This window comes from Macaca fascicularis, chromosome 4 (assembly GCF_037993035.2).
Source record: "Macaca fascicularis isolate 582-1 chromosome 4, T2T-MFA8v1.1".
Taxonomy (NCBI): Eukaryota; Metazoa; Chordata; class Mammalia; order Primates; family Cercopithecidae; genus Macaca; species Macaca fascicularis.
Genome location: NC_088378.1, coordinates 18,148,839 through 18,169,342, shown reverse-complemented (window position 1 = coordinate 18,169,342; position 20,504 = coordinate 18,148,839). Strand labels below are relative to the sequence as shown.

The 20,504-nt window shown below is 38.2% G+C and overlaps 1 protein-coding gene across 5 annotated transcripts in view; it reads left to right on the top strand.

Moving 5' to 3' along the window:
- Window positions 1-20,504, top strand: part of HS3ST5 (heparan sulfate-glucosamine 3-sulfotransferase 5) — a 172,850-nt gene that overhangs the window by 111,542 nt on the left and 40,804 nt on the right. The window contains exon 1 of one of the 5 annotated variants that reach the window (XM_065543237.2): window positions 17,686-18,006. The exons of the other annotated variants lie outside the window; for them this stretch is intronic. The gene's annotated coding sequence lies outside the window, so the exon portion shown is untranslated. Of the gene's footprint in view, window positions 1-17,685; window positions 18,007-20,504 lie in introns of those variants that run through there. 5 annotated transcript variants of the gene reach the window in all.

Genomic DNA, 20,504 nt, shown 5'->3' with positions numbered 1-20,504 from the left:
TACCATCAAGAAAACTTTAGTAACATCCTATTTTGTAAATCAGAATGGGAGGGATTATTCCCCCACTTCTGCTAACACTTAAAAGTAACAGCACAATGGATAAAGTAGAAGGTGAGTGTATTGTAGCCATGAAGGAAAGGAAGGCCTCAGTGAGGCAAGAAGTATTCGTGACTCCATAGAAAATCCATCAGTGAATCAAACTAGTCATAGAGAACCTGCTGCATGTTTGGCACTATAGTAATGTAAAGAACTATACATTGTTTCCACCACCCAGGTTATTCCATTTTAGTCTCAGAAACCAAAGCAATGCACATGTGACATATGCAGAGAAAGCCCACAGCTTGTCATTGTAATGGCAGAAGAAAAATTAAAATATAAGCATGCTCAGTTAAGTATAAACTATTCCTTTGAGGTAATCATTGCTGTCACTAGTCCTGTCATAGAATCAAAGTAGAAACACAGAAAGATGGGTAGGTACTGCAGCTAGCCAGCCTTATTTCTAACGATAACAATGGAATGATACACAGGCATCCTACTTTCATACTTTCATAGTACTTCCAAGGACAAGCAAATGATCACATAAAAAAAGACTTTGACAGTTATCTTTCCCAAATCTTTCTTCAACCAAGTTAACTCTGGAGTGTTAACTTACAGACTAGCATAAAAGTCAGTCACTAAAAAAATTATTGAAAGACTATATGCCAGGCATTCTCGTGGGCACAGGCCGACAATAAATTGATGATGTTTTAGTTAATGGATCCATGAGAGTTTGGATACTGATATATGCTATGAGTAATTTAATAGAGCAACTTTAGGCTTACTTGGCTAGCATTAATGAAGTCTTCTTAAAAGAGGTGACTCTTGAATCGAGACATCAATGCAAAGAAGGCAGCCATCCATTGAAGGAGAAGAAGATCATTCCAAGAGAAGGAATAGCATATACAACTGTCCCGGGTAGAAACAAGACTATTTAATGTGAGGGAGAGAAAGGCGGCCAGCATGACTGGAGTAAATGAAGGGAAAAGTTGTAATGAGGCTGGAGTAAACAGGTGTCCAGTTACATATATTTTCATAGCACGTGCTAGAATCTGGATTTTTTACTGGTTGCAGTGGAGAGAATTTTGAAGATTATGGGTGAAGAAATAGTTTAATCTACACTTTAGAAAAAAATTACTAAGGCCATAGAACAGTGGAGAGTGAATATAGAAAGGTCATTGCATCCAATCGGGTGAGAGATGAAGAAGAACTGGACCAAGCTGTAGCAGTCTCATCTCTAGATGACAGAAGTATTGGACTCACGGCATTCATGGTGTAGAGACAACAGGAATTACCAGTGCATTTGGATATGGCATTTTGGGGGAAGGTCAAATTAAGACTTCAGCATATTTTGCATGAGCTGCTAAGTGTTACTGCCATTAGGGAGGCCCCTGAGAAGTCAAGAGGGATGGGATCCAGGACTCAATGGAAGAGATTGGCTTTCAATTGGCTCATGGACAGTTCATCTACTACTATAACATGTGGAAGACAGAGAACCTGTGCAGCAATGGAAACAGATGAGGAAAATGGCAGGAACATGTGGTATTTTCCAATTATTTATTATTGTTTTTTCGGTAAAGTAAGAAGCATTAGCTAAGAATTAATTGAGGAGATGCAGTGATGGAGATTTCAGGAAAGAGAAGTTGTAAAATAATTATCTTGGAAGAGAAGGAGAAGTGTGATAAGATAGTCTGAAAAAGTCAAGAGGCCAATTGTGACGTGTAGCCATATTTGAAGTGAGGCCAACTAGCATGGTGGTATGCTATTTGCAATAATCAACTCTGTAGATGCTGGCAGAGAGTAAGTAGATAGTTGAATTTAACCATGGGCATTAGTTTTCTATTGCTCTTCTGTTGCTCAGACTTAGTGGCTTAGGGAACACGAGTTGATTACCTTGCTACAGGTCAGAAATCCAAACTGGATATCACTGGGCTAAATTCAAGAAGTCAGCAGGGCTGCATTCCTTCTGGAGGCACTAAGGAAGAATCCATTTATTTGCCTTTTCCAGCTTCTAGAGCTCATCTCTTGGCTTTGTTGATCCCTTCCATCTTTAATGCCAGCAATGGCTGCCATACCTCTGCTTCTCCCTCCTCTACCTCCCATGAGATTACACTGGGTCCACCTGGATAATGCAGGACAACCTCTCCATCTCAAGGCTAGCTATTAGCAATCTTCATCCCATCTGCAACTTTAACTCCCCTTTGCCATATAATCTGACATATTCACACATTCAGGGATTAGCACATGGCATCTTTAGGTAGCCATTATTCTGCCCAGCTTATCATGGTTGAGGTTTTGGCAAATGAAGAGGATGGAAAAGAGTGACGGTGTTTATAAGGGATAATTATACAGCAGAACCATGGACTCCAAGCCAAGGAGAAAGTGCGGTTATGAGAAGGATGGCAAGGAGGGAACACGCTAGTCATGTCAGGGAGTGATGGGTCCCAAAGAGGTCAGAAAATTTCTGAAGTGGAGTACTGGAATCAGTAAACTGGATAAATAGGACGTGATGATTGAGACAGGAGATTTCAAAATCGGATTTCAGAAATGTGAAGTCGTTGGACATGGCAATGCTTTTGAGTTTTGAAACTGAAAAACCCAAGAAAATGAGTAACAAGTCACTTTCCTCTAAAATAAGTCAAATACCTAGCACTGGCCCCAACGTTATGGTAAGGTTCTAAGGTGCTTATTTTTTAATAGAATAGGCACAGTTTATTGATTCCCGAAAAGTAAACCCAGATTCACATTCTGTTCCTGGCCCCTAGACCTCTATCGAGAGGAAGTCATTCCCCAGCACGAGCTGTGTGAGAAGTAGGGAGTGCAGTGCATAGAGAGGGAGTTCTGTCACCCAGGGAAGCAGAGGCCAAAAGACCTAAGCAGGAGACCCATGCTTTGTGTGAGGAAGATAGGACATTTTGTTTGGGGACGAGTAAATGACTCAGAAAATGATGTGCAAATACTTCCACCAAAGTGTGGTAGAGTTATCTGGGATGTCTTTATGGTACCTAGGGAACATTTAGCATCTAATTTGCTAAGGATATTCCTATTTTGAAGTTAAAACTGTTTCAAGATATATTTTGCAATACAAATATGGGCCATCTCATTGCACTATTCATTGAAAGATTTCTCTCTAGTGTACTATGCCCAGAAAGCATTGAATTAGTTATGCTCCATTGAAACCAGTACAAAATGGACTCAGAAGTTTGTAGTTTCCATGTCAGATTATAAAAATAACATTTTCTTCCAGGCCCATGCATATACTTTTTTCCGAAGTAGTAAAAAATGACAGTTTACTAAAAATAAGAGATCAGGTTTGCATGTTCTCTGTATTTTGGGGAGTGAATATGAGTTGGATATGGAATCCAAATAAAACTACAGAATAGATGAAATGGTGCATGATGTATTCCAAGGCCAAGAATTAATTCAATGTAATTATCACAATGATATTCTTAGAAAATAAGAATTTGCCCTACGCTTTTTGAAGAGAATGAAATTTGATGGTTTAATAGTTAGAAAATAGTACACTATACATATTTTAAATATTTTATCAAACTAATAGAAGCCACTACATTATAGAATATGCAAAATACAAGTTGCAGTTTTTAAAAATTCATGTGATTAATTCCATGACACTGTTAATAGCCTCACCTGTCTCATCCCACATCATGCCCTTCATTTGCTCCCTTATATCCACTCTCCCCAAACCCTTCTTTCAACTTTTCAATTTTCTAAATATCCTATGAAGCTTAGCTCTTCCACAGAAAGTCCTCTGACTGTAAGGCCCAAACACGATTCATTTCCGACTTTCTTTTGGCCTTGGGTTTAGTACCACCATTCCAAAGCAAATGCTCTATGCTGGCTAGATTTCACATTGAAAAATTTGAGGTTTGTAAGGACAAACTGAATTCTTACATGGCTCTCCCACACCCCTACAGAACCAGCCTGGTCCTGGGCACAGAGTCATGCTCAAAAGCATGTTTTATTGATTGATTTAATGGATAATTAATGCATGTCTCAACTCACCATCCAACCTCCAGCACACCCTACCTAACTTTCAATAAACATCTAGTTTGAAATTCATTTTGTTGTGGCAGTGGTGACAGTGGCAGGGAAATAAAATAATGTATAGACTCAAGGCCACCGTTACAAATTTCATCAACAACAACAATTTTAATTACCTTTTGACAGATTAATTTAAAGTAAGCTAAGGGAAAATCAAACCAATTCTCTAATAAGCCCTCATCTATCAAAAAGTCATCCCAAGAGGTGAATATTTTGTATGCACATGCGTGCATATGTAAATGGCATCACTGTAGTCCATGGTTTCTGAGTCCCTGCCCTTGAGGAGCTTACAGTAATTCTGGTTTGAAGAATGACAGGGCATGTTGAGAGAAAAATCATCATATTATGTCCATTTGACCATCATACAAGTCCAGCTAAGTTGGGGTTTTTATGTTTTCTGCAGTTTCTCCTAAAAGGTAAGCACCATCAAGGCAAAGACTATGTCTGCATTGTTCATTGTTGTAGCCTTCATAGCTAACACAATGCTTGCATACAGTAGGCAATAAATATTAAATTAATGCAGAATTTCTATTTAACATAAAGAAGACTGAGGAGTGAGAAAGGGAGGGCAGTCAGTACATTCTAAGACTGCAAAGGTAGCAAACACTGTGGTAACATGGTGTATTATACTAAACCTCTCATGAACAGCAGCCATCGACCAGGTCCTCCCAGAAAGGAGAGCAATGAGGGTCCAGGGATCTCCATTAGCCAGGAAGCAAGAAATGGCCAGAGAGGAAGGGAAGGAGTGCTGTGCTGCAGCCAGACAGCCGGAGCTCATGAACACCAAGTATCTGTTAAGACTGGCCCCGGGGAAGTCCAGCCTCCGGTCCAGAGCCGCTGGATTTTGGTAAGGGAGGTTTTTAAATTCTTGGTCCCACTGAAAAGGCAGATGCAGGTGAGCTTCCCCGGCCAAACGGGGCTCCCGAGCTGTGGATCTGAAGGTTGAGCCCCTAGGGGATTTCACCCTGAGGAAGAGTCCTCAATGGTCAGTAATTTTGCTCTTGGTATGAAAAAATAATACATAAATGCATATATATATACACACACACACACATAGAGATACAAACGCCTTTCACTTAAGCCTTTAATCAGTTCAAGGATTGCTTCTGTTAGGAGAGTAGTGGAAGACTTTCAGATACATTTTTTTTTTCTTGAGACAGGGTCTCACTTTGTCACCCAGGCTGGAGTGCAGTGGCACAAACACAGGTCACTGCAGCCTTGACCTCCCAGGCTTAAGCAGTCCTCCTGCCTTAGCCTCCTGAATAGCTTGGACTACAAGTGCCTGCCACCACATCTGGCTAACTTTTGTATTTTTTTATGGGGTTTTGCCATGTTGCCCAGGCTGGTCTCCAACTCCTGAGCTCAAGCCATCCACCAGCCTCAGTCTCCCAAAGTGCTGAGATTACAGGAGTGAGCCACTGTGCTCGACCAGTTACATGTTTAACAGCTTTATTAAGGTAGACTTGACATATAATAAATGGCACATTTTTAATTGTACAATTTAATAAGTTTTGACATATGTACATACCTGTCACTAAGTCAAGATAATGAACATATCCATCACCCTTTCCCCCTAAAATGTCCTTATGCCTCTTTGTTATCTATTTGTGCTAGTTAATGATTTATTACCTCTCAGCTCCAAATGCATTTTTTGCCTGCTCCATGAAAATGGACCTAGGCCCTTTAAATATTTTCCCTTTGGAGCTGGCAGCATGTTGAGCTTTGTCGGTAGAGGGCGCCGGAGAGATATTACCAGAGGAAAGAGTTACCCTTCTGGGGTCCAGTGTGTACACTAGACAGGGTTTTCTAGGGGCCGGCGTTACCAGGTGTCCAGAAGCTCCCTGAAATACTTCCTCGGGCATTATCTTCTTTTTTTTTTTTTTTTTTTTTTTTTGAGAAGGAGTCTCACTGTGTCACCCAGGCTGGAGCGCAGTGGCACGATCTCAGCTCACTGCAACCTCTGCCTCCCGGGTTCAAGCGATTCTCCTGCCTTAGACTCCCGAGTAGCTGGGGCTACAGGCGTGCACCACCACGCCCAGCTAATTTTTTGTATTTTCAGTAGAGACGGGGTTTCACCGTGTTAGCCAGGATGGTCTCGATCTCCTGACCTTGTGATCCGTCCGCCTCGGCCTCCCAAAGTGCTGGGATTACAGGCGTGAGCCACCACGTTCCTCGGGCATTTTCATAGGTGAGTGCCTCTGGTGAGACACGTTCTATGAACAGCTCCTTTGGCAGCCTAGAAAGTGGATTTCAAGCAGCTTACACCAGTGCTGCACCACAGTCACTTCGTTTGCCGTCCAGTTCTGTATCTCAACCTTATTGAGGCGGTGGCAGCACGGCAAGGAATGGGGCTTTTTCTCGGGTGCTCTGCCTCAGCATTCAAAAGCATAGCTGCTCCTTATAGCTGCTATTCCTGTAGAGTTCTCTTTACTCCTGGTTGCTCCAATTCCCTGTTATAGTTAGTAATTCTTTATATTTTCTCTGTTTGAATTACTGTACAGATTTCCTCTCTTGATTGGACCCAGACCATATCTACCTTCTCATATATCTATATCTACATGCACACGCACACACGCACACACACACATCTGTTTGTATTTGTATACCTATATCTGCCTTCCCATGTGAATTTCCATATGAATTTTAGAACTCCTATCAATTTCTACCAAAAAAAGCCTACTGGAATATTGATTAGAATTACATTGAATCTAAAAATTAATATAAGGGAGTTGACAGATTGGCAATATTTTGTTTTCTAACCCATAAACGAGTTATACTGCTCCATTTATACATGCATCTTTAATTTATCTCGGTAATGTTTTGTAATTATCAGTGTACTGGTTTTGCATATTCTTTGTCAAATTTATTTCCTAAATATTTCACACATTTATGTTATTGTAATGACATTGAAATTCATATTGATCACTGCTAGGATATAGAAATACCACTGAGCTTCTATGCTGAACTTGTATTCTGCAACCTCACTAAATTAACTTATTCTAGTAGCATTTTTATAAATTCCATCTGTCTTTCTATGTAATCATGTCATCTGCAAACAAACAGTTTTACCACTCCCTATCCAATCTGTCTTTTCTTTTTCTTTCCCATCGCACTGGCTAGAACTTTCAAAACAATGTTGAGTAGAAGTGGTAAGAACAGACGTTGTCATCTTCCTGATTTTAGGAGGAAAGCATTAAATCTTATTAATTCTGATGTTAGCTGCAGGGTTTTTTTTGTGATGATCTCTATCAGATCAAGGAAATTCCCTTCAATTTCTCATTTGCTGAGAGTTTTCATCAGAAATGGATGTTGGATTTTCTCAGATGCTTTTTTGGCATCTTCTAAGGTGATCATATGGTTTTTCTATTTTAGTTATTACTCTGATAAGTTACATTATTTGATTTTCAAATGTGAAACCATCTTTGGGATAAACTCCACTTGTTCATGACGAATTATTTGTTAAATGTTTTTCTATCTTTCTTCTCAAAAAGGCAGAATATAAAACTTTTGGGAAGGGAAAAAAACAGTGAGGAAAATATGCTGATGACTTCTCAACCTCTTACTCAATTTTAGTAAGTAATTTGAGCTTTGGGGAAGAACAGAATCTATGTTTGCTTCCCATTACTTCTCAGTATCATTTCCAACCCAAGTCTCTTTATTCAGTTTCTGAGATGGGCTTAATGAAATTTTTTTAACATACTATTTGTTGGTCTTCTAATTTTAGCATCAGTAACAAAGTCTGAGATGTGATAAAAGATACATAACAATCTTACCTGGTAACTTTTCTCCAACAGAACTATTATGCAAGTAGTTTTTCCTTATTATTTTCTAGGAGTAGATAATTGTATATGTTCTCAGAACCTTGTCTTGATTTTCAACTTTTATACATTGTACCTTGCACTTCAAAATTACCTTGACTAAGTGATTTCAGTAATGGTATAAACTTCAGTTCTAAACCAGGAAGGAAGTTTTTTCAAAAGAAAAGTTTCAACTTCATGTTAAATATTCTCCCAACTTCTAGACAGTCATTTTACTAGAGCTGCCACAAATCAATACCTTATTTTCATGTAATGCATAAAAGAAGTTGTTATAGATGTATTTTTTAAAGTATGGATATGTGCCCATTATACGTAGTTTTTACTCTGTACTGTTATTTACAGAAAAGTACAAATAGAATATATTGTAAGTGGGAAAGGGAGAATTTCTTTTTTGGAGGTCTTTTTGTTCAATTCAAATCAAGGAACAGTTATGGAATGCCAACTCTACACAGCGTTCTTTTGTTAATAGTATTTATTAATTTGTTATCCTTTTCCTAAGTGACAGTATTTTATCATTTTATTTGATAGGTCTATTTTAACAGAGAAGTGGCTACTCTTAGATTAGTCATATGATGGATGATAATGTAATTTATTTCATTCAAGTAGGGATAGTTCCTGCATTTCTGGGAATCTCATTATCTTGAAAACTTTGCCCTATTATCTTCTTCTTTTCACGAAATTACCTCCTTAGCTTAATTACAAATGTAGTGTTTTCCCACAGGCAATATAATATCTACTTACCCTAAATACCCCAAAGTAAAGAAAACTTAGAGCATTAAGTAAAATTGATTTGTTGAGCCCAAATCGAAAACAACATTACAGCTTACTGGTTAATCAATGTAAATTTCACTAATGCCACAAGGAGTCAAATCCATTTGTAAAAGAACATGTGTGCAATCTATTTCATAAACTTGAATCATATGCAATGTTAATTTGATCTCACTAAGGTAGTTCTGTGAGACAAAAATAATATTACCTCAAAATGCTCTATTTAATCATTGTATAACATGAGTTATGTCCGGTTAGGGCAGGAGATGTGTACAGAGCTATATAGAAACATTTATTGACATAGAAAATAGCTGTTTATAAATTTGATCAGTTAGTTATTATAGCAAATTTATAGCACACATCCTAAGGAAAAGCTACTCAATAGTGACCACATGAATAAGAAGTCCCCACTTTTTGCCAAATTTAATTCTTGAAAATTGTTTCTAAGATGACAACAGCATTTCTCCACAGGCAGAAAATGTTATTGTGGTTACATTTCCCGATCAAATAAATAAATAAAAAATGTAATCAATATTATATCACAGTAGCAAAGATACAACAAATATAAACTTCTTTCATGAGATAAAATGGCAAAATTATGCTGCCAATCATATAAAACAGCACAGATTTACTTATTACTTGCTCCTCAGGAGTCAAAAATCCCACTCCCTGTACACATAATTTCTAACAGTTCTACTCTACTGTGTGGTTACCTAAAGTAGTATACTAGCTGAAACATGCTTTGGCTAAAATTTTACTGACGTTTCTTTGGCTTAGAATTTAGGATAATTTGGAAGGACTATATACACTTTTCAGCGCTCCTGAAACTGTCCATAGACATTTGAGCTGCTGCCTTCTTTTTCCTAATGTATTTTTCCTCTAGCCAACAAAAGTGTTCATTCATAATTATCCCTTTGACCTTAAAACCGCCTCAAATAATGAAGCCACTGGTTACCCAGTGGTTCTGTTGACAGCTATGAGAGTAGTTCACACTTTACTGGGAGATCATAGGAAAAAAAAAAAATCACCAGGTCATTAGCACAAACTGTTTTTTTCCTTTTTCTGTGGATGTTTGAAAGTGCTCTTGTAAACCGCGAAGATGACTGGTATCCCAGAGCACAGGTACTTGCTTCAAAGTCTGTCAAAGTTTTAAGTGGATGGACAAAAGTGGTAAAAAGTTGAGGTTTGGGTGTTCATTGAGCCTGAACTGAGGAAAATGATATTCAATGCTACAAAAATGAGTCTTGTGACATAACCCTTAATCCATGGGTAACTTGAACCAAAAGTATTCTCCTTCTGTGTATTTGTTCTCAACCCCCAATTCCTCACAACTTTCTAAGTAAGTAGGGTAAAAAGAAAGTCAGGACTGCCTAGGGAAGCTACATTTGCTTCTCAAGGCTTGCACCTGCGTATTTCTTTTTCTTTTTTTTTTTTTGAGACGGAGTCTCGCTCTGTCGCCCAGGCTGGAGTGCAGTGGCCGGATCTCAGCTCACTGCAAGCTCCGCCTCCCGGGTTCACGCCATTCTCCTGCCTCAGCCTCCCGAGTAGCTGAGACTACAGGCGCCCGCCACCTCGCCCGGCTAGTTTTTTGTATTTTTTAGTAGAGACGGGGTTTCACCGTGTTAGCCAGGATGGTCTCGATCTCCTGACCTCGTGATCCGCCCGTCTCGGCCTCCCAAAGTGCTGGGATTACAGGCTTGAGCCACCGCGCCCGACCGAACCTGCGTATTTCATGCCTGACATGTTGCTGAACACAACCGAGTAAAGTGCCAGAATACAATCAGCTCTGTTCAAGTGGTACCAGGAGTGCTGCTGACAGGGAACTGGGACTAATTCTGAGAAACCTCAAAGCTGAGCATATTTGAAGAAAATGCAGAGTGAAATGGCTATGGGGGCCGGGAGGTCTGGATTTAAGGTACCAAGCACCACTGATATAAACACTGATGCTCAGAAAAAGAGATGATGACTGTGTATTTGTGTCCCTTGAGACCTAATTTAACTGATAATTATTCACCAGAGGTGAGAGGTAAGGTATGTCTCCTTGCTGGATATCTGAATTTACACAGTTCTCTAGTCGTTAGTATTTTTTACAAATATACCACTCAGACTGGGGGTCAGAGGATCTAGGTTTAATTCCAAGACCTGTCACTTATCTGTGATGAGTTTTGTAGCTTATAAAAATCTCTACAGTTTAAAGACTTTTTTTAAAAAGTCAAGTACTCCCCCTCCTTGGATAACAGGATTGTTTTAAATATCACAAGGAATGAAATATGTAAGAGTGTTTTGAAAAGTAAAACAATAGGCCGGGTGCAGTGGCTCACGCCTGTAATCCCAGCACTTCCCAAAGTGGATCACGGGTGTCACGAGGTGGATCACGAGGTCAGGAGATTGAGACCATCCTGGCTAACACGGTGAAACCCCGTCTCTACTAAAAATACAAAAAAAGAAATTAGCCGGGCGTGGTGGCGGGCGACTGTAGTCCCAGCTACTGGGGAGGCTGAGGCAGGAGAATGGCGTGAACCCGGGAGGCAGAGCTTGCAGTGAGTCGAGATCGCCCCACTGCACTCCAGCCTGGGCTACAGAGCAAAATTCCGTCTTGGGAGGAAGGGAGGAAGGGAAAATTAGAACAATAAAGAATACAGTTAGGCTTGAAGCCAGGAGTTTGAGACAGGCAACAGAGTCAGACCCTGTCTCTACAAAAAAAAAAAAAAAAAAAATTAATTAATTTTAGAAAAAGAAAGAGAAAGGAACATAGTCAATCAACAAGAAATGAATTGCTCACTATGTTCTCTGAAGTCAGCTAACTGATGTTCATGAGCTTTCCCATGTCTTCTAATAATCTGTACAATTATTTAGTTAATAGTTTTTCTTAAATCAACTCATTTTTCCCCTTTTGCACCCACATTACTCTTACCCTAAAACATAATATTCATAAAATCAGAGGTCGGTGTGTTTATCTTTTTTTTTTTTTTTTTTTTTTTTTTTTTTTTTAGCTTTTAGCTTTTAAGAGTCAGGATCTTGCTCTGTTGCCCAGGCTGGAGTGCAGTGGTGCAATCATAATCTCTAATTCCTGAGCTCAAATGATCTTCCTGCCTCAGCCTCCCAATAATTCTAATACATATTAAAATGAATTCATACTTATTAAAAGTTTTAAAAGTTCTGTATATCATGCCTCAATAAACACTGCTAGAGAAGAAGAAGTTCTTAAAATACAGGCAAGTAGCTGAGACCGAACAGGGTAAGAAACAGAACATAAAAGGGTTGAAAAATTGTTATTTGATTCTTTTTCAGATACCATCACTCTCCTCTTTAAAAGTACAGTATTGATTTTTAACTAAGGTGAGTTAGAAATTTTTTTGAAAATTCTCTTTTTCAAAAAAAAATTACAGTCACTAAAGTCATCTGGAAGTGTAGAATCTGAAGAAAAATTTTTATTTGAGGTTTAAAATTTTATTTTGGTATGGCAACCTCTGTTTTGTCAAAGGAAGGGGTGATACTGGCACATTCTGGAGTGCAGAATTTTTCTGTAATGCATTCTTAAGAAGCCAGATTTTAAACTTTTTACACAGCCCTACCTGTGGCTCAGCATGTTAGCATTATGATGTATTTTAAGGATAGGGTTTGAAATAAGATTATAGTGTGTGATTTTTGGCATAGGCGAAAAATCCAATAAACTGAGCGTTTGAAAAGGGAAAACAAAGACCTTGTAAATCTCTTCAAGCCAGAATGTCTATTTCTTGCTTCCTTGGGTAGAGCTACTGTGGTCAAAGTTTATTACCTTTAAGTTACCCCTGTCTTTACCCTCCTTCATCATGGCAAAATTCTCCCTAGGCATCTAAGGCATAGGGGACCCATCATGGTAATGCTCAAGAGGTCTGGAACACCAGTCCTTCTGCTCTAGATGGGGGAAGGTAGACAACAGTGAGCTCCTCCAGATCCACAAATAGGCTCCTATTTCAGTGCCAAATGTCAGAGATTCTGGAACCAGCTTATGTTCTGGGAATGGCAAAGACCTGAGGTAGAAAGAACTATGTGCCACCATTTCTAAGCCAGGAGTGCAGTAACATATTGAATGGTTAGGCAGTAGAGGCAACTCTGCAGTTAATACACATTCTTTAAACTTTTATTTTAGGTTCATGAGTACATGTACAGGTTTGTAATATAGGTAAATTGTATCACAGAGGCTTGGTATACAGATTTCATCACCCAGATAACTAAGTATAGTACCTGATAGGTAGTTTTTTCCATCCTCACCTTCCTCCCATCCTTCACCCTCAAGTAGGCCCCAGTGTCTCTTGTTCCCGTCTTTGTGTCCAAGTGCACTCAATGTTTAGCGACCACTTATAAGTGAGAACACGTGGTATTTGGTTTTCTGTTCCTGAGTTGGTTTGCTTAGGATAATGGCCTCCATGTCCATACATGTCGCCACAAAGGATGTGATCGCATTCTTTTTTATAGCTGTATGGTATTCCACGGTGTACATGTACCACATTTTCTTTACCCAGTCTACTGTTGGTAATTTAGGTTGATTCCATGTATTTACTATTGTGGATACTGCTGTGATGAACACACATGTGTGTGTGTCTTTATGGTAGAATAATTTCTATTCCTTTGGATAAGTACCCAATAATGGGATTGCTGGGTGAAATGGTAATTCTGTTTTAAGTTGTTTGAGACATTGCCAAATGACTTTCCACAGTGGCTGAACTAATTTACCTTTCCGCCAGCGGTATATAGGCACTGCCTTTTCTCTGCAGCCTCACCGGCATCATACGGTTTTCTTTATCGAAAATATTTTTGGAGCCTTTGATATACCCACAGGCACTGTAAATCAACAAAAGGGGCACTCTGTCCTCAATTTCATCATTCTTCTAATTTTTTTAACCACATGGTGCTTTTTTGGGAGCATGTGAGGAGAATAGCATCCCAGGAGAGTCCTTCTCTAAAAAGATATTGCTGTTTGGGACAATATAAATATAATGCAATATCATATAGGAGGTTGTCCTTTTGTATATTTTTAAAACATGCTACTTTTGTGCTTTGGAGTTGCCCTAGATAAATATGTTGTAAACCTTTGTGAGTCTCTGCTTATTTGGCTTAATAACCCTTTTGTGGTTTCTGAATAATGTAGGAATTTGATTCATTATTTAGAAATCTGAGTCGCTGCAGTAATGAACTAGATATTACATTTAATCGAGACTGCCAATACTACCCAGATTGCCAGCCTCACAGGGCATCAGACCTAACTGAATTTTCCTGCTAGCAAAAAAAAGACAGAAAAATAATTCACTTACAAAAGTTAAACACTTTGCCAATTACTAGTGACCCTTGATGTGACTTTTAATTTATAGAAAGGCCCAGATTAATTGTTTTCAAACCAAAAGCTATGACTCTTAGATAGCACTTTAATTTTAAACAAATCTTCTCCTCCATCTTGACTGTGAGCTCGTACCTACAGAATGATAAGCCTTCTAACAATGCCTGGCATAGTGTCAACTTGTGAAGCCATACACTGTATATGTTTTGGAACTAAATAGTTCTTCTTTCCATTGACTCTTGACCCCCTTAGAACAACTGTCACCTTCTTCAGATGCTTTCACTAAGTAAAAAGTCAATTGGCTGTAAGTGGTGATGAAGAAAATGTCGTGTGATTAATGCTACAGTTTAGGCTGTTGTGATTAGTCACAGGAAAAACAGTTAAACTTCCTCCCCCAAGAAACATGGTACGTTAACGGCAAATGGCCTGCCTGAAGCCCAATAGGAAGAAATAGTTGGGCAGTGTTAAAAGCTGCCTATTGATTTGGGCCCCGACTGAAAGCCATGTGGTGATGTAAATGAAAATGTGTCAAGAGTTGATATCGATTTTTTTTTAAATCAGACCATCTCTGGGGAAATACTGCTAGCCATACTACTGCCTGTCTATGAGTGAAATAAGGTTCCTTTCCACAAGACTACACATGTCCAGACATCAAATTTTTCTCCTTAACTGAGGTGTGGTAGGATGCCTCTCTATCGTCTGCAACCTCTGCGCGGAGAACGTGGCCCAGAGACTATAAAGATTGTCTTGATGAAAGACGTTTATGTGGGGAAGGGTGTGAGCTCATGCCACCTATCTACACATCGGTCTGTTTGTGTATGGTTCATAACACACACGTAGGCTTCAGCTAGGAATTGTCATCCTATGTCTCCTAGAATAAATCATTGCAGAAGAAGAAATTTATTTTTAGAAAATTCTATCCAGAGAGAACCACAATATAGGATAAAATGTAAAACATATTAGAATATGAACCATGAAGTTGGGGTCTTTCTTTTCCTTCAGACTGTAGGAAAACTAGCCACATTTTTTCCCCATTTCTTAGGAGTTATTCCCTGAGCTGTACCTTATTCATAGACTGCAGTGCTTGTAAATATTGACTAACTATATATGAAAAGGCCAAGAGTCATAATAATCACGCAGCTTTGGGTCATATCTGTGGGGATTTCAGCTGCCTAGGTAAGGCTGCACTTCTGACTCAGCTGGGATAAAGCATGGATGCTAATATTAAGCGATTAGAATGGAAAATTAGTGTGGAAGAGGAGAGGGGTCATCACCTAGCAATATATGTGGATTATTTGGAATCAACTACCAGGATTAGAGAAAACCCTAATAAACTAATAAGGGAAATGGTCTTTCCCTCCATGCTAGCTTACAGAACTGAATCCACTTAGTTTGATTTATTGGCCTTAGGCACAGACACATGATGAAGACTTCACTTTGCAAATTGATTAACTTTTTGTTGATTACTCAATGACTTTTGCCGTACTCTAAATTTTATGATCTGTGTGCCTTGTGCTCGACATTAAAGGAAAAACAATGATCTGAAATAGACCTTAAGGGAATAGGAATTACTATGATGAGACAATTTTATACTGAAAGTTCTACATTAAAATTTAGGAGTGTGTAACAAAACTTTCAACTAGCGTTTTAAACTAGTTGTTACCAGTAACTGGGAAGACAAATGAGGTCTTACAAATGATCTAAGTAGATGGAACTTTTCAATTAGGGCTGCTGCCTTAACATACTTAACATTAACTTGTACTTCTTAAAACAGGTGTAGCTTGCTGGCCCTGTAACTTGACTAACAAGCTAAGGTTTCTGGCTGATCCTCTAGGGTATCCCTAAGGTGGCTACAAGAGCAGCCCTTTCTGCAGCATGGAAGACCAGCGCTGACTCAGAGACCTTTGCCTATCTATCAGGAGTTCTAGACCAGCTCTTGACTGCTCCAACTCCCATCATTTCTTGTATTGTTATTTAACTTCAGGTATATATTTATTAAGAATCTCCAACAGGACATTAAACTCAATAAAAACATGCATTATAGTTCATTGTGTTGGCAGCAGTGCAGAAATTCATAACTGCTCAAGGGAAAAATACACAAATATACATACATACATGTACACATATATGTGTGTATGTATATATTTTTAATGCAAGATGAGCTAGTCTTCCTATGACATTAAATTATTTAATCACTTTTTAACTGAAATCAAAGACTCACCAATGACTTTACACAGTTATTTATTCTAAGGTGAATGCAAATTACCTCAGAAGATATTATCCAGAATAACAATAAATGTTTATTCTTTCTTCTTATGGTTTATATAGCTGCCTAGTATGCCCATTCATCAAGTATTTCATAGTTGTATTTCATGCTCAAGCATATAAATATCATTTTCAAATATATATATTAAATATTATATTAAATTATACACTAAAATACATATTTGAAAGTGATAAATATATACGTATACATATATATGTACTTGAGATGGGAAAAAATAATTTGAGACAGGCCATAAAGTCTGAAAATATAGACAATATTAATTATCATCTATATGTAATATAATATTAATACATCATTTGTTATATGTTTTATTTCCAGGTTTAGTGACCACTCAGTATTTGTAAATATATTGTAAAGGTATACATTCAACAAATTAACTGATCTTCTGATTTTAACTTGAGTTACCAAGTTGAAGGTTTTTCTTTACTTGGTTTTTTTGTTTTAAATAAAAGAAAGCAAATGATTTCAGGAAAAGAATTGTCACAGCCAAAAACTTCCAGGTTAAGCAAAAGATCATAATAACTTTATCTTACCAACTACCTTGAATGTTTTAGTATGTTCTCCACTCACTTAGTAAAACATCTGAATTAGAAAGCATGTATTACCATTTAATTCCCAGCCTTTCCTTTCAGGGGCCAACCTCACTTTTCCAAGTACTGTACTAGTGAAAGAAGCAGGGAACTAAATGTCTGTACATGAGTCATGCATTTGTCTTTTGATTGTAGAGAAGAAAAAGAAAATATATATATATATATATACACATATAAACCTAAAAATAAGAATGAATTATTTGCCAGCCCACAAAATTTTTCACTACTCCTTTTTTGTCCTTTGGGGGTAGAGTTAGTTAAAAATCTGTTTTTTTAAAATTTTGGTTTGGAATTAACAGGCTGAGATGGGAAACCAGAAAATAATGAGAATATATACTATTTTTTGATTTTTTTAAAAAAGGAAAGAATAAGGAAGTAGAGCTCAGGAAAATTATCTTCCTTTTCTCATTCCCCAAATCTTCTATCCAAAAATAATTTTGATTACTTCAATTCAAAGTGTTCATATTTTCCAAAGCACAAAATAGACTCCAAATATAGTTCTATGTAGAATTTTATATATTTATGCCACAACATTTGACAATCATAGAAAAATATAAGAAATATGCAACACAGAACTCATAATTGGAACATATTTGAAAGCATGGAAACAAACATAAATTACAATATACAATATAAAGGATGCTGAATACCCAATATTTCCTTCTCTAGTAATAATGCTTTTGTTTTAATATGTTTTAATGTTCCTAGGAAAAGTTGTTAAACAAGTTTTGCATTTTGCATGTCTTAGAACAGTAAATGAAATACATCCTAATAAGTTACCTTTTTTCTTAAGTATATCCACATAGGACCAAACCTTTTAATGAATTCCTTTAACTGGTAATACATTAGTATTTATAATTTAAAAGTTTTATTCTGTATATTCTGTTGAATAAGGTTAAACAACCTAATATCCAGTTTTATATATGTATAGAGATACATATTTCATATCTATAAATAATTATCTATTAATTGATGGAATAATTCAAGTGGCAAAAATTTTAAACGTTGTGTTTTGTATTACTCAGGAAGAAAAACAATCAGGAAACTAGAGGAAGCTCTTTTTTTCCCCCTTTTTATTACACCAAAGAAATTGAGCGCAATGAACCACATTATGCCTTTCTTTATCAGGTGTGTATTTACATTTACATTTCTAAATTATTCGCCATAAATACATTTTTAACACTAGAAAACCTTAAAATAATAAAGTTCCATTTTTCAGGCTTTATACAAACATGCAAATGTTAATATGACTAAGGAATATACTTTAAATTACAGGGCATTTTTATTCATTATTCTATTACCCCTGCTGTGATAGTCAGGCTTCCTGCCTACGGAATGTTAGAGAGCCCCCTAGTGGCACTTATATGCCTATTAAGTTTCCAAACTAAGAATAAAGTTGTTTTCCTTACTAACTGCTTGGACCAGTTTTGATACCTAAACATAATTTGGTTGACTTTTTCCCCCAATTTTTAAACCCAAGTTGACTTCTTTTTATGTACCACACAAATTGTGCACGTTTATGGCCTCAAAAATGTAATAATAACATTATCTCTGGTTATTCAAATGCTCAGTTGCTAAACATCTCTTTTCATTTTTTCTCACCTGGTAACCTTTCCAGTCATCTCAGGAACCATTTGGAGATTCACTGTGAAAAACATTTTTATGGGGAAAAAAAGTCCTGCGTTAAATGGTAAAAGCATACACTTACCCAAATAGATGTTATTTTAATGTTACTGCAGTAAAGAGGCGTGTCTTCATTATACTTTCATATAGCCAGAGGAAAAGATATACAAAATGATACCTAAGATGCATTATCACTGAGGCAGCCACCTAACATGTTTGGAACTTTTTAACGTTACACTAGTTTATGTTCAAGATTTGATGATGGGCTCAAGGGTGATGTTGCCTTGGACTAGTGAACAATTTGCAGCATTTTTGATGCTTTTTCAGCTGGATACCCACAAAACCTCTGCCCTTGCCTAAAATTATCCTTCTTAATAGGTGAGTGAATGCTTCCCGAAGGTTTAAAATACATCCATGGAATCTTAAAAGGTAAGGTAAAGTTAGTCTTACAAATGCTGGAAAAGAATGTTCTTCACAGTGAAAATAACTTCAATAGGAATATGGAGATGAAAAATAGCGGCCGGGCGCGGTGGCTCAAGCCTGTAATCCCAGCACTTTGGGAGGCCGAGACGGGCGGATCACGAGGTCAGGAGATCGAGACCATCCTGGCTAACACGGTGAAACCCCGTCTCTACTAAAAAATACAAAAATCTAGCCCGGCGAGGTGGCGGGCGCCTGTAGTCCCAGCTACTCGGGAGGCTGAGCCAGGAGAATGGCGTAAACCCGGGAGGCGGAGCTTGCAGTCAGCTGAGATCCGGCCACTGCAGTCCAGCCTGGGCAACAGAGCAAGACTCCGTCTCAAAAAAGAAAAAAAAAGAAAAATAGCATGAATATGCCCCGGAAACTATACTATAAACAATTAGTATCATTGAAATACAGAGTGACAGGTAGGAGCATAGGACAGGAGATGTATCCAGAGATGTAACAGCGACAGTTACACTATGGAAGGCTTTGTGGACTACAGTAAGGTGTTTTAATGTATCCTAGATACTAGTAGAAAATATTGTAAGATAAACCAGATTTCTGTTTTAGGAAATCAGTCTGGGAATAGACTCGAGGATAAATTAGAGGGGGAATAAGATTCCAAGTCAGAGTGAACATTTGGTCCAAGCAGGAAACAATGAGAGCTGGTAGAGAAAGTTGTCAAAAGTGCCTTTACAGTAAAGTGAGGTCATTGCTGGGCTACTGATGCCCCGGACAATGGTAGAATTAACTGGGGTCTGAGCAAAGGCCTTGGCACCACCCTGCCTCGGTTCAGTAATCAATCAGTGTTGTCTTCGTCGGTTATTTGCCCCTTATCCTTGGCAATTCTGTTGCCTCCCTCCCTCTCCCATATTCATGTGAGCATCTTATAGCCATCAGCCCTGAAGAAAGGCATGGGTTGTGTAGTTTGAGCTTCACTAGTTTGAAGGGTATGAAGCATAGAAAAGAAGAACTGGTTGAAAGGTAGGATTTTGGAACATGCAGAGTGGTTAGATGCTAGATGTTGGGCATAAGGAAAGGGAGAAGGTCAGAATGGCTCCAGGGTCTCTGGCATCACAACTGGGAAGATGGAAGCACTAATCACTGTTTATACAGCCAATAATAGAGGAGGGCCAAAAGTGAAGTTTATTTGCTTTCTATGCTGTGTTACAAATTCTCACAAAGTTAGCAACTTAAAACAATACACATTTATTTCCTCATCACTCCTGTGGGGCATGAGTTTGGGCATGGCTTAGCTGAGTTCCCTGCTTCAGAGTCTCACAAGACTGCCATCAAGGTGTCATTTACGCCTTGGTTCTCATCTGGAGGCTCAGCTAAGGGAGGGAGATGTGCTTCCCTGCATGTGGTTGTTGACAGCATTCAGTTTCTAGCAGCTGAAGGTTCGTGACAGCTTCCTCCTTCAAAGCCAGCAACAGAGATAGAGTCCCCAGTAAGCCTACTAGAAGGACCATCCTCTGTCAGGTATCAAAATCACAAGGGTGACATCCCATCACCTTTGCTATGTGGGCTAGACACAAGTC